Source organism: Pinus tabuliformis, chromosome Q, assembly GCF_031772625.1.
Source record: "Pinus tabuliformis cultivar Carrire ecotype Pingquan chromosome Q, CPIR1, whole genome shotgun sequence".
NCBI lineage: Eukaryota > Viridiplantae > Streptophyta > Pinopsida > Pinales > Pinaceae > Pinus > Pinus tabuliformis.
Window position 1 is genome coordinate 659,546,930 of NC_142296.1, and position 12,363 is coordinate 659,559,292.

Below are 12,363 nucleotides of genomic sequence, written 5' to 3' on the forward strand. Positions count from 1 at the left end.
ATTTGTACAACTGCATAAATATCTTTGAATTCTGCATCATCTTTATACATGTCAACCATTTCTTCAAATCCCACAACACCAACTCTTAATTAATCATCATAAACTTTGTTCAACTTACCACTTGTGTGTTTTATCACAAAAGTAAAACTCTGTAAAAATTCTACCCACTGGGCATGTTTCTGGTTCAATTTTGGCTGGTTATTTATGAATTGTAATGCATGATTGTCAGAATACAATACAAACTCCTTTGGTAGCAAATAATGTCTCCATTTTTTTAAATATTTCACAATAGCATAAAATTATTTATCATAAGAAGAATATTTTTTCTTAGCTTCATTTATTTTCTCACTAAAGTAGGCTATTGGTCTCTGTTCCTGACTCAAAACTGCTCCAATTGCAACTCCACTAGCATAAGTTTCAACTTGGAAAACTTTCCCAAAATCAGGTAAACCTATAACTAGTTTCTCTGTAATTTTCTTCTTCAGCAACTTAAAATTTCGGTCTGTTGCTTCTGTCCACTTGAATGGCTGATTAGTCTCTTTGATTGTTTCAATAATTGGTGCACAAATCTAACTAAAACTTCTGATAAATTTTCTATAAAAACTTGTAAGACCATGAAAGCTTCTTACCTCAAACATGTTTCTTAGAGTAGGCCAGTTCCAAATTGCTTGGACTTTCTCTCGATCCATTTTCAAACCTTCTTTAGAAACTACAAATCCCAAATAGATTAATTATTCTTTCATGAAACTACATTTCTTCAGATTTATTAGCAGTTTCTCTTTTTGTAGAGTTCTTGAAACCAACTTAAGATGCTCCGAATGTTCTTCTTTGCTTCTACTGAAAACTAGAATATCATCAAGATAAACAATGACAAACTTGCCTGCATATTCCTTCAAGACTTCATTCATCAATCTCATGAATGTGCTAGGTGCATTAGTGAGTCCAAAAGGAATCATTAACCATTCCTACAACCCATATTTGTTTTAAATGCAGTCTTCCATTCATCTCCTTCTCTAATCCTTATTTTATGATATCCACTCTTCAGATCTATTTTAGAAAAATAATTTCACCCACTTAAACAATCCATCAAATCATCCATGCATGGTAAAGGAAATATATACCTGATAGTAATATTGTTTATGGCTCTGGAATCTGTACATATACGCCATTCACCACCTTTCTTTGGACTGAGTACTATTGGTACAACACATGGACTAAGACTCTCTCTGATTAATCCCTTATCCATCAGTTCTTGTACTTGTCTTCCAACTTCTGCATTTTCTTGAGGAGTTAACCTGTATGCTGCTTTGTTTGGAAAAATTGCTCCAGGTATTAGATCAATGTGATAACTAATACTCCTGATTGGTGGTAATGAATTTGGAAACTCATCCATAATAATATCAGCAAAATCATTCAACAGAGTTTTGATTTCTTCGGAAAAATCATCTAAGTTTGTGGAAGTTAAAATTACCTTAGGTCTCCTTATGACAGAAAAATGCATCTGTTCATCCTTCTTGACTTCTTGCAGCAATTCTTTCCCACTCATCAACATAACATTGTTTCCAGGCGCTTCTTTGCCTACTTCATCCTTCAATGGCAGCAGTTTGTGTTTATTTCCATCCTTCTCCGGAGTGTAAGTATTTCTTCTCCCATCATGAATAGATTTCCAATCAAACTGCCAAGGTCTTCCCAGAAACACATGGAATACATCCATTGGCATTACATCACACAATATCACATCCTTATAAGTACCAATCTGTATTTCTACCTTGTATTGTTCTGTCACAATAATTTGATGTCCTTTTTGCAGCCATGATACTTTGTAAGGAGTAGGGTGTACTGTTTTCACTAGTCCTAACTTGTCCACCATTTCTATAGAAACAAGGTTATTAGTGCTTCCACTGTCAATTATCACTTTACAACATTTTCCTTTGGACTTGCATGTAGTTCTGAATAAACTCTTTCTCTAAGCTGGTTCTCCTGCCTCTTTCTCTGCTTTAAGCAATACCCTTTTCAACAATAAGGATTCTCCTACTTCAGATGATTCTTCCTTGTTTGCAATTTGAGGTTTTTCTTCCTTTGCCTCAGCCACATTCACATTCATCTGACTTGTTACTTTATTATGCGGACAGTCCCATGATCCATGTACCCATTCTCCACATGAATAACACCGAATTTCTCTTCCTCGGCCTCTTCCTCTAGGTGCAAATCTTCCCCTACTAAATTCTCTTCTCTGTGGTGGTCTACTACTTGAACCTCCTGCTTCACCCTAAGGGTGCTGAGATCTTGATCTGGTAGTTCATCTACCTCTTGTTGAACTTTTTCCTCTATTCCTCTGATTTTGCTTCCTCAACATCTTCTCTTCTACCTTCAAAGTTGCTCGATAGGCATCTTCAATTGTCTTCAAACTCAGCAAGATGATTTCATCCTGTATGTCATATCTCAACCCATTTATGTATCTGGATACCTTTTCTACATCATCCTCTGCATGTCTTGCTCTAATGCTCAGCTTATAAAACTCTTCTGTGTATTCTTTGACAGTCATTCCTTTTTTTCTCAAATTTTGTCACTGTCTGAAAAGATTTAAATGATAATATTTTGGCATAAATTTAGCTTTCAATCTACTTACCATTTTATCCCATTATTTGATCTTAGATTTCCCCTTTTTCTCTGGATGTTTGTAGTTCATCCCACCAGATAGCTGCATGACCCTTCAATCTGGTAACCACAAATTTCAAGTTCTTTTTATCATCAACCTCCTCATAGTCCAAATACTTGTCCAATAAACTGATCCAGTCCATCAACTCTTCTACATTGAGGTTCCCGTCATACAAAGGTATTTCCACCTTTGGTATTCCACTTGATTTGGCTAATATCTTGAAAACTTTGGTGGATTCACTATCATCCTCTTCTTCTTCCTCACAAGATTCTTCTGCCGCACTAGCATCTCCTTCATCAGGTGCTCTCCTCTGAGTAGTTTCCATTGTCTCCATCCTTGTACACAGATTTTGGATCTCATCCAGTAGAACTGCATTTGCTACAGGTCTCCCCCGACCTATGCCTCCTTCTCTCCTCGATGGCATGTTTACTGTAGAAAAACTTAATCTCTATGCTCTGATACCAAAATGGTGTAGGAGGTTGACAAAAATGAGGTGGTAGTCTGGAATTCAACTACTAGTTAGCTTTAGAGCCAATCAGTTGCGCATTAACAGATTCTGTACGTGGATTTTCCCCCTGAGGGTCCCACTTATCTAACCAATCACTGTCGGCCCCTCGTTGACTTCTCCTTATATCAAGCGCTTCAATCTGCGTTGTTGATCTCACTTCTACAGATCCAACGGATATCGCACCATCCGCTCACCAACTAACCTGGATGATATCCACCTTCGATGTGACCCATCCAATCGAACGACTGTCGCACAATCTCGCGCAGATTCTTGCACGACTGATATCAGGTTGAGAGCACGCGAGAAAAGTAGTTTTCTTATGCTAAGTGTCACCCACTTAGGCTAATCATGTGAAATTTAGGAATACCGCTTACCACCTTTAGGGCGGGCGAGATACCACTTCCCACTTATCGAATACTACCATGTGCTTAATTCACAATATTAATAAAGATGCTTAAGGAAAGTTTAGCACTTAAGCTCAATATTAATCATTAATATTAATCGACTGTGATATTCAATAAATTGTTTGAACAGAGAAAAATACCCGAATAGGGTCTAGAACGCCGATACACTGCTACAAATGAATTTCTGCACCAGAACAATGCGTCAACACCAAACTTCAATCAATTATTCAACAAAATGGAAATTACATAGTCTCGGCCCTCTCGGTTCGATTATAATAGTTTTTCTGACCTCTGTTCAATCTCAAACCCTATCTCTCACTCAAAATATCGCTTACTCACTCTATTCTCGATCATCTAATCTCTCTGTCATTACATTCTTTCCTCTTTTATGAATCAAATCCTATCCTAACTGCATTGGCAACTCAACCTCTATTTTTATCAACTCAACCATTAAATCTCTATTTTGAAGCTCTGATACACACCTATACTAACAAATTATCTCTTAGTCTATAAACAATACAATATTCTAATTATTACAATAATTAAAGTACAGATAAATTCGAGAGATCCAACCCTCTTTACTAAAATCGATTTTTGACCACTCAGGTCAATGAAATTCATCTCTTGCTAGCCACAACATGTGAACATACAATCACATTGTTGGCTAAGTCCGGATGCTCCTGCATCAACATGATACATTGTTCTCATGTTCCGGGTGACAGGTGGGAGGGCAACTCACTTAGATAGCGCAGAGAACAACTCAAGCTGGAATAAGGTATTCCGGGAGTACAACCTCCATTGTCAGGAAAAACTGCACAGTGGCCACTGGGAGGCATAATTGTGTAGTCACGGACACTAGTGGTAGTTGCAAGGTGGGACAATGAGGGGGACACTTCTGCACAGTTTATGATAGGGCTGCAGGGGGCTTGCTGCGCAGTTCTGTGCAGTTTTCTAGAGCAAGGCATGCAGGGATGCAAGGGGACCTGCTGAGCATGACTGCGTAGTTTTGGGGAACTGTTCAAGACATGTAGCAAGGGGACTGCCAGACATGACTGTGCAATTTATGATGATATTGCAGAGCAAGGTAGTAGAGGGACAACTGAGAATTATTGCACAATTCCTGAAGTCAGTGCAGAGCAAGGCAACAGAGGGATTTGTTAGGATTCCAAGAAACTCTCCTAGGTTGTAGCTCAGAGATGCCTGGTAACATATAAATTAAACTATTGTTGCAAGGTTTAATGGAAGGAATGATGGTTTAGTTCAAGCCAGATAACCACTTCTACTCTGTTTCACTCCAGACATGCATGAACACCCTCAGACTACAAGGCTTTAGACCACCAATGCTCACAGTTTAGATATTAGGTGAATATGGAGAATACTAACCACACTAGCAGATACACAAGACCATGTGATGGCCGACTGCAACTAGTACAGAAACCTACAAATCTAATCTATTAATGCAAAGACAGGATGACAATGCTCCTGCATTAGATAGAAAGAAACCTGAGCAACCTATTCAGTGATGCATTCAAGATTTTAACACAGAGATAAGATGACAGTTATCTAGTGCTAAACATCAAGAGATCAAGAACACAACATATCAGGTACAAGCTTAGAATAGAGGAAAATGGACAGTGAGCAGTTAACAGCAAAAGAAGCTTGTATTTGCTGAAAATGAAGATGAGACGCTGCAAGTGACAAAATGTCTACAGTCTCCAGAAGTTGAACCTTACATCAAATGCCAACCTTGATTACATCTTTCTTCTGGATATTTATAAGTTTACATTACTATGGCACCTGGCCATTTAGGTATGGAGGGGTCTTAATTGACCACCAACTGCATTTAACTGCCTGATGGAGTCTCTGAAGGAGTTGCTTGTTTCATTGTGCAAATCTGATATGTACAACTAATGTGCTATCCTTTAGGTGGTTGGAATGCTCGAAGCAGTGAAGTCCATGACTGATAAATTCTATTACAAATTCGTGCTATGTCCTTTTCTCCTTTGGCCATGCTTTATGTTAAATATGGTTGTTGGGGGTATTACTGTAACCGATCATGGCAGAGCTGGTCATATCCTTCTTCGGGCAACAGAATGGTCATAAGACGTGGGATGCATGGGTACGCAGATAGTTGGGATGAGGGAGAGAGATGATTGTCAGAACGGGGAAATGGACGGTAGAAATGGATCAGCGGAGGCTATCGGCCGAGATGGGAGCAGGGTGTGTTAGGGCCGTTGGATCTTTAGCGGACAGATCAGATAGTCATCAGGCGACGGAGTTGCACGGGCGTTTAACGAGCGAGGGTGGTTTGGTCAGGAAGTAACGGTTTTCATCGCACTGCTTTCTGGCACTAAGTGGTAAATGCTCGGGGCTGAGCGATTCCACTCAATGATCGACACGTAGCAACGGATGAGAGAGAAAAACCACTCTCATCGCGCGCTGTCGCTCTATCAAGTTGCCTGCACGATGTATGCGAAGACTGTCAGATCTGGCGGAGATGATCTAATGATGGAAATTGGTCCAGTGGGTCACCTTTATCAAGTGCGATGTGGGCCGTTAGATTGTCGGGGAATGATCAACGACGGGAAAGCAATGAGGGGTTTATGAGTGCATGAGGTCGTATGGGTAAGGTTTTATGGTTGGTTTGGCTTTGCGCTTAGAGCTTGGGCCAAAAGGGAATTTGTCAGATTTTAGAAGGTTTATTTAGGGAATGGGAAAGGTTTAGAGTTGAGCGGGGTGAAGGAAGAAGAGGAAAAGTGATCAATGTGAGCCCCCTTTTGACACAACCAAATAGACCATGCTTCTTTCTGCCTTAGAAAGTCAGCGTTGCATAGCAGAGCTAACACTAGCTCCTTCTGGGGATGAAAGCCTCCCTGTGAGGTTTCAAGAACCGTAGACCACTGCCTTTCATACAAAAAACAAGATTAGCATTATTTCCTAGTGTTCCATTGGGCATGGAGTCTAATTAAGCCTACACTAAAACTCGTAAAAAGAACATATTTACAATGTTGAGGCCTAAAGGCCTTAATTAACATAAAATTTCAAAAACCACCCATTTCCTGGGCCATCAAAAATTGTTTCTCCTTCCATACTTTGCAACATGAAAGTATTGTTCCCATAGACCTGAGCAATGACAAAAGGTCCAGTCCAAAGAGCATTGAACTTCCCATGATTACCTTTATTTTCCTTCAATGCATCCCATTTAAGAACCAAGTCTCCAATTTGAAAATTTTTCATCTTTGCCTTTCTGTCAAAGGCTTCCTTGATTCTCTTTTGATGTGCTGCAGACTTTTCAATCAATTGATCTCTGATTTGATGCACTTCAGCCAAGTCACTAATCCTCTTTGCCATGTCATTTTCCTCATTTTTCTCTTCCTGCAAGAACTTGGCCACAGGGAGGGTCAACTGGATTGGGAATACAACCTCAGTGCCATATACAAGCTTGAATGGAGAATTCCCTGTGGATTTCTTAGTGGTCACCCTATCAGCCCACAATGCAAACTTCAGTTTGGAATCCCAGTTCCTTTTGTTGTTTTCCAGCAGCTTTTTGATTATCCTTATCAGGCTCTTATTGGATGATTCTGCTAGACCATTACCTTGAGGGTAGTATGAGGTGGAATGCGCCAGCTTAATGCCCATTGAGTCGCACATGTCCATCAACTCTTTTGCCCTGAAGGCTGCTACATTGTCTGTAACCAATTTGTGTGGACAGCCAAACCTGGTGAAAATGTTTTCTGTCAAGAACTTCATGACAACATGGTGATCAGCTTTCTTAGTAGGGATGGCTTCAATCCATTTAGTGAAGTAATCAGTGGCTACTAAGATCCATCTGTGCTGGCCACTAGAATGTGGATTAATTTCCCCTATGAAATCCAAGCCCCACTGCTGGAAAGGGCCATTGGCATGTATTGGCTTCAAGGGTAAGGATTTCAACTGTTGTTTTCCTTCAAACCTCTGGCACCTGTCACAAGATTTTACAAATGAAAAGACATCAGAAAACAGAGTGGGCCAATAATACCCAGCTCTGAGGATCTTGTGGGCTATGGTTTTCCAATAGTGATGTCCTCCACAGATGCTGGAATGAAATTGATGCATGACCTCCATAGATTGTTCTTTGTCCAGACATCTTAAGGATTCCAGATGGATCTCTCCAATAAAGCAAGTTTTCATGAATACAGAACCTGGCTATTCTGAGCTTAATAGTCCTAGCTTGGCTTGAACTAAGGCCTGGAGGAACTTCTACCTTCAACAAAAATTGAGCTATTCTAGAATACCATTCACAAGAAGCTAGATTCTCAGCCAACAACCGGTCATGTCTTACTGTTGCTTCTTCTATCTGTCCATCCTTTGAATTTGTACCCATGCAGTTTATGTCAAGCATTTTGCAATTTTCTTCAGCGATCAACTGAGGAAGGCCCTGGCCCTTGACAAGCTTGGTGGGCTTCAATTCTATGTTAAATTCAATAAGCTTTGCAATCCATTTAGCCCTTCTTCCATCAACATCTGGCTGCGTTAGGACATCCTTTACTGATGCAGAGGGCACATATGCAATTACTTTGGAGTGCAGAATGTAGATTCGGAAAGCTTTTAAATATTTGATAAGAGCATAAGCCTGTCTTTCGATAATATCACACCTTAGTTCAACATCCCTTAAGGTTTTGCTGAAAAATGCCACTGGATGCTCTGAATCCCCATCATCTTTTCACAATACGACTATTGCAAGGGTGTCACCGGAAGCAAAGGAGAAGATATGGAATTCCTTGCTATAGTCTGGGCTGATCAAAGTGGGAGCTTCCATAATAGCTCTTTTGATGGCTTCAAAAGATCTTCTTGTTGCATCAATCCATTTGATCTCTGATCCCTTTTTCAGCATAGAGGTGATGTGTTTTACCAATTCTGCAAAATTAAGAATAAACCTCCTTACAAAATTTATTTTTCCCAGAAAGGATTGGATGTCCTTTTTTGATCTTGGAACAGACAAGGCTTGTATTTCTTTCACTCTCTCTGGGTCAATCTTGACACCTGTAGTAGAAAAAATGTGTCCTAGAAGCTTGCCCTCTTCTAAAGCAAACTGTGACTTCTTAGGATTCACTGATATCTCAAACCTTCTACACTTTAGAAACACTTTCTTCAAATGCTGCAAATGATCTTGATGGCTGCCAGAGTATACTGTTATATCATCCAGGTAGACAAGGACAAACTCGTCCTTCTCTCCTACAAATGCTATATCCATGGCTCTCTAAAAGGTAGCCCCAGCATTCATTAGCCCAAAAGGCATCTCAGAGTACATAAAAGTGCCCCAGGGAGTGGTGAAAGTAGTATTTTCTTGGTCATCTGGATGTACAGCAACTTGGTTATACCTTGAAAATCCATCCAGGAAAGACATAACTTTCGCTCCTGAGACTTTTTGTAGCAGATGTTCCATCTTTGGCAGGGGATAGTTGTCCTTTCTAGAACATTTGTTCAGGTTCCTGAAATCAACACACAGCCTGATTTCTCCACTTTTCTTCCTCACCACTACCAAGTTGGCTACCCACTTTGAATACCTCAGAGGAACTATGATTTTGGCAGCCAACAACTTCTTGATTTCTTTTCAATCAGAGGGAGGAGCAAAGGATTAATGGGTCTCAGCTTCTGTTTGAAAGGAATGGTGTCTTTCTCCAATGGGATCTTGTGCTAGATGATATTTTTGTCATAAGTTTTAAGGTCACTATATTCCCAGGAAAAGACATCAGCAAATTGCTTCATTAAGGTGCAGTACTCAGAACTTTGGGCAGCAGACAAATGGGTGGACAGATTTATATACTTTGGATGATCTGGACTCCCTATGTTATGCCTATGGACTGCAGACTAATTTTCTTTTTGGGCAATCTTATGAGGCACATCGTTATGGTCAAACAACTTCTCTAGAGGCACTAGCCCTTTAGGTATATGATTGCTAGGCAACTGAACAATGTTGTCTTGGCCAATTCTGTTCCTTAGCTGGGGCTGGGGACATTCCTCCAAGGTTTCATTCTCTTGATCAATTTGCATTTCAGAGAATTCATCAATGACTTGCAGAAACCTATTTACTTCATCATCATCCTCAAAAAATTTCCAGTGCTAAACATTATCAGGCAAGGATGGTCTATATTTTACCTGGACTTCATAAGACAATCTAGGGGGCATGGGAGGGATGAACATGCTAGCAGACACAGCAAGGGAATCAGCAAGCTGATTTTTAACTCTAGGAATATATGAGATACAAAAGCTATCAAAAGATTCTTTGAGTCTCCATACCTCATCTCTGTACGCTTTTAGCCTTGGGTGCCTTGCTTGGAACATTTTGTTCACTTGTTGAATGATGAGATCAGCATCTCCAAACACCTTTATGTCTTTGATTCTTATGTCTTTAGCAGCATTTAAGCCCAATATCAGAGCCTCATACTCTGCTATATTGTTGGTGACCTGAAAAGTCAGTTTAAAAGACAGATGTGTGCTTTCTTGTTTTGGAGACACCAGCACCACTCCTGCTCCTGTTGTTTCTTTTGAATAGGCTCCATTAAAGAACATTTCCCAAGCTTGTGTCCCTTCCTCTTCCATGGCCTGGCATACTGGTTTCTTGAGCTACACCGAGGCCCTATGGGATTCTTCAATTTGGAGAATGCATGCTCCAAAATCAGTGTCCACAGCGTAAATGGGATGATTAGTGGGATTCTTCTCATCACTGATGATATAGGCCATCTAGGCTTCCCTGTATAGTCTTCTGCTTTCTCCTCCAAAAACTGGGACAGTGGCATAAGATAAGTCATTTTGCAATGTCCCACCCAACCTCTTAATCCACCCTCTGGAAAGTAGCATACCAAACTTAGGGGGGGCATCTGCTACCACAATATCCATCATCATGCTTTTCATGGGCAGCTGAGTTAGGGTGATAGCTAAGTCTTTGATTAACCCCAGAAATTTCACCTTCCTCGAATCAAAGCAGAACAAATCATGATAAGGTCTGGTAATATCAAGGCCTAACTCTTCCATGACAGCTTTGGGCATCAGATTATGGCTGGCACCTGTGTCCAGCAGATAGTTGTGGAGGATTTTTTCATGAATGGTCAATGAGACATAAAATGATGGGGAGTTGTCATCAACAGGTTCAGTCATTGGGCTAAGCACAACTGCAGGTTTATCATCTTGTAAATTCACATAGTCATTGGATGCTTGTGTGGCTTTCAGCTCAAGGGCATCAAGGATGGGATTCTTAAAGACCTCACTCTTTACAAGTTCTATCAGAGGTACAAATATTTTTAACTTTTGGACTTCTGATTCAAAGCTGAAAGGGGAAGGAGACTTGTCAGGGCTTCTTACCTCTTGAGCTGGTGCTTTCAGGATGGTAGGATCAGCTGTTGGTCGCTTCTGCTTGCTGATCTGCTGCTCTGTGGGGACAACAACTCTTTGAGCAGGATTCTCTTTGACATTACTTGTTCTTGACCTCAAGTTATATCTTTGCTGGTCTTCAGTCTGTAGAACAGCTTCTCTGTCCCACTCATGACTGGTCTGGTCCCTGAGTAATGACTCCTCATAGGCAGCTAATGTCAAAAAGGCAGCACTGCCCTTGTCTTCCATGCAGTGAATCTCATCCTCTTCATCAAACTGCTCCTCCTCCATGACTACATTCTAGAAAGGAGTCTTAACCCTTTGTTCTTCACTAGTCTCTTTGCCCCTCTGAATAATCTGCAATTGTTCATTTACTCTTCTGTATGGATTTGAATTTCTAGGAGCAAATGTGTTAGGAAGCCTTGATTTCCCAGGACTCTACTGAACCTTCAGTTTGGATATTTCAGCAGCCAATGACTCTATCATTTTAGTCATTTTGTCTATTTTGGGTTCTGAAGATGAAGAAGAAGAGGAAGACTCACCTCTCTGCCTCCTTCTATCAGCATGTCCTTTGAGTTTCTCTGCAGCCATGATATTGGATTCCACCTCCAAGGCTGCATCTTGCATTTTAGCTAGAGAAGCACATCTTCTCTCTCTTAATAGCAGGCAGAAATTAGAATCAAAGGCATTGGCATAAGTGAGTTTGGCAGAGGTGGGGGTAGGCTTCACTTTAGCTGGTATCTTGCTATACATACGATTGAATCTTTTATTAAAGTCAGACAATGACTCCCCATTTTCCCTTTTCAGGTTTCCAAACTTAGTATGGTAATATAGCAAGTCTTTCTTATCTCCCCAACGCTTTAAAAACACATCATCTATTCTTCAATGTCTACTATAGACCTAGGGGTCAGCTCTTTGAACCAATTTCTAGCCTCTCCACCAAGGCTTTGGACAAATACTCTCATCCACACATCATCTTCACTAATATTTAGGTTATCAGCATAGCTATAAAAAGACTTAAGGTGCTCTTCAGTTGTTACTCCCTCTGTACCAATGAACTTAGGCATGTATTTCTAATATTCTCCTGTAGGCATGGCATTCAAAGGAATAGGTAGGACCAGGGGTCCATTCCTAGTAGCTATGATTCTCTCCATCTTGGTGGGCGCTTGTGGACCTGCCATGACTGGAGTAGATGGAAGGGTACTGGCAGTTTGGATGATAGAAAGCTGAGAAATGAATGACAGGGTTGAAGGAAACTGATGGACTATAGGGGAGGTTTTCTTTGGGCTAATATCCGAAGGGGGGGCTTATTGAACGAGGAGCTTTATGAATCTCTGAGAGTATTTCTTCACTGATAGTGCTGGGCTCTATATTTTCAACATGTGCATGCTCAGTTACAAGCCTTTCTTGCAGAGATACACAAGATTGTTTAGGCTTACCTG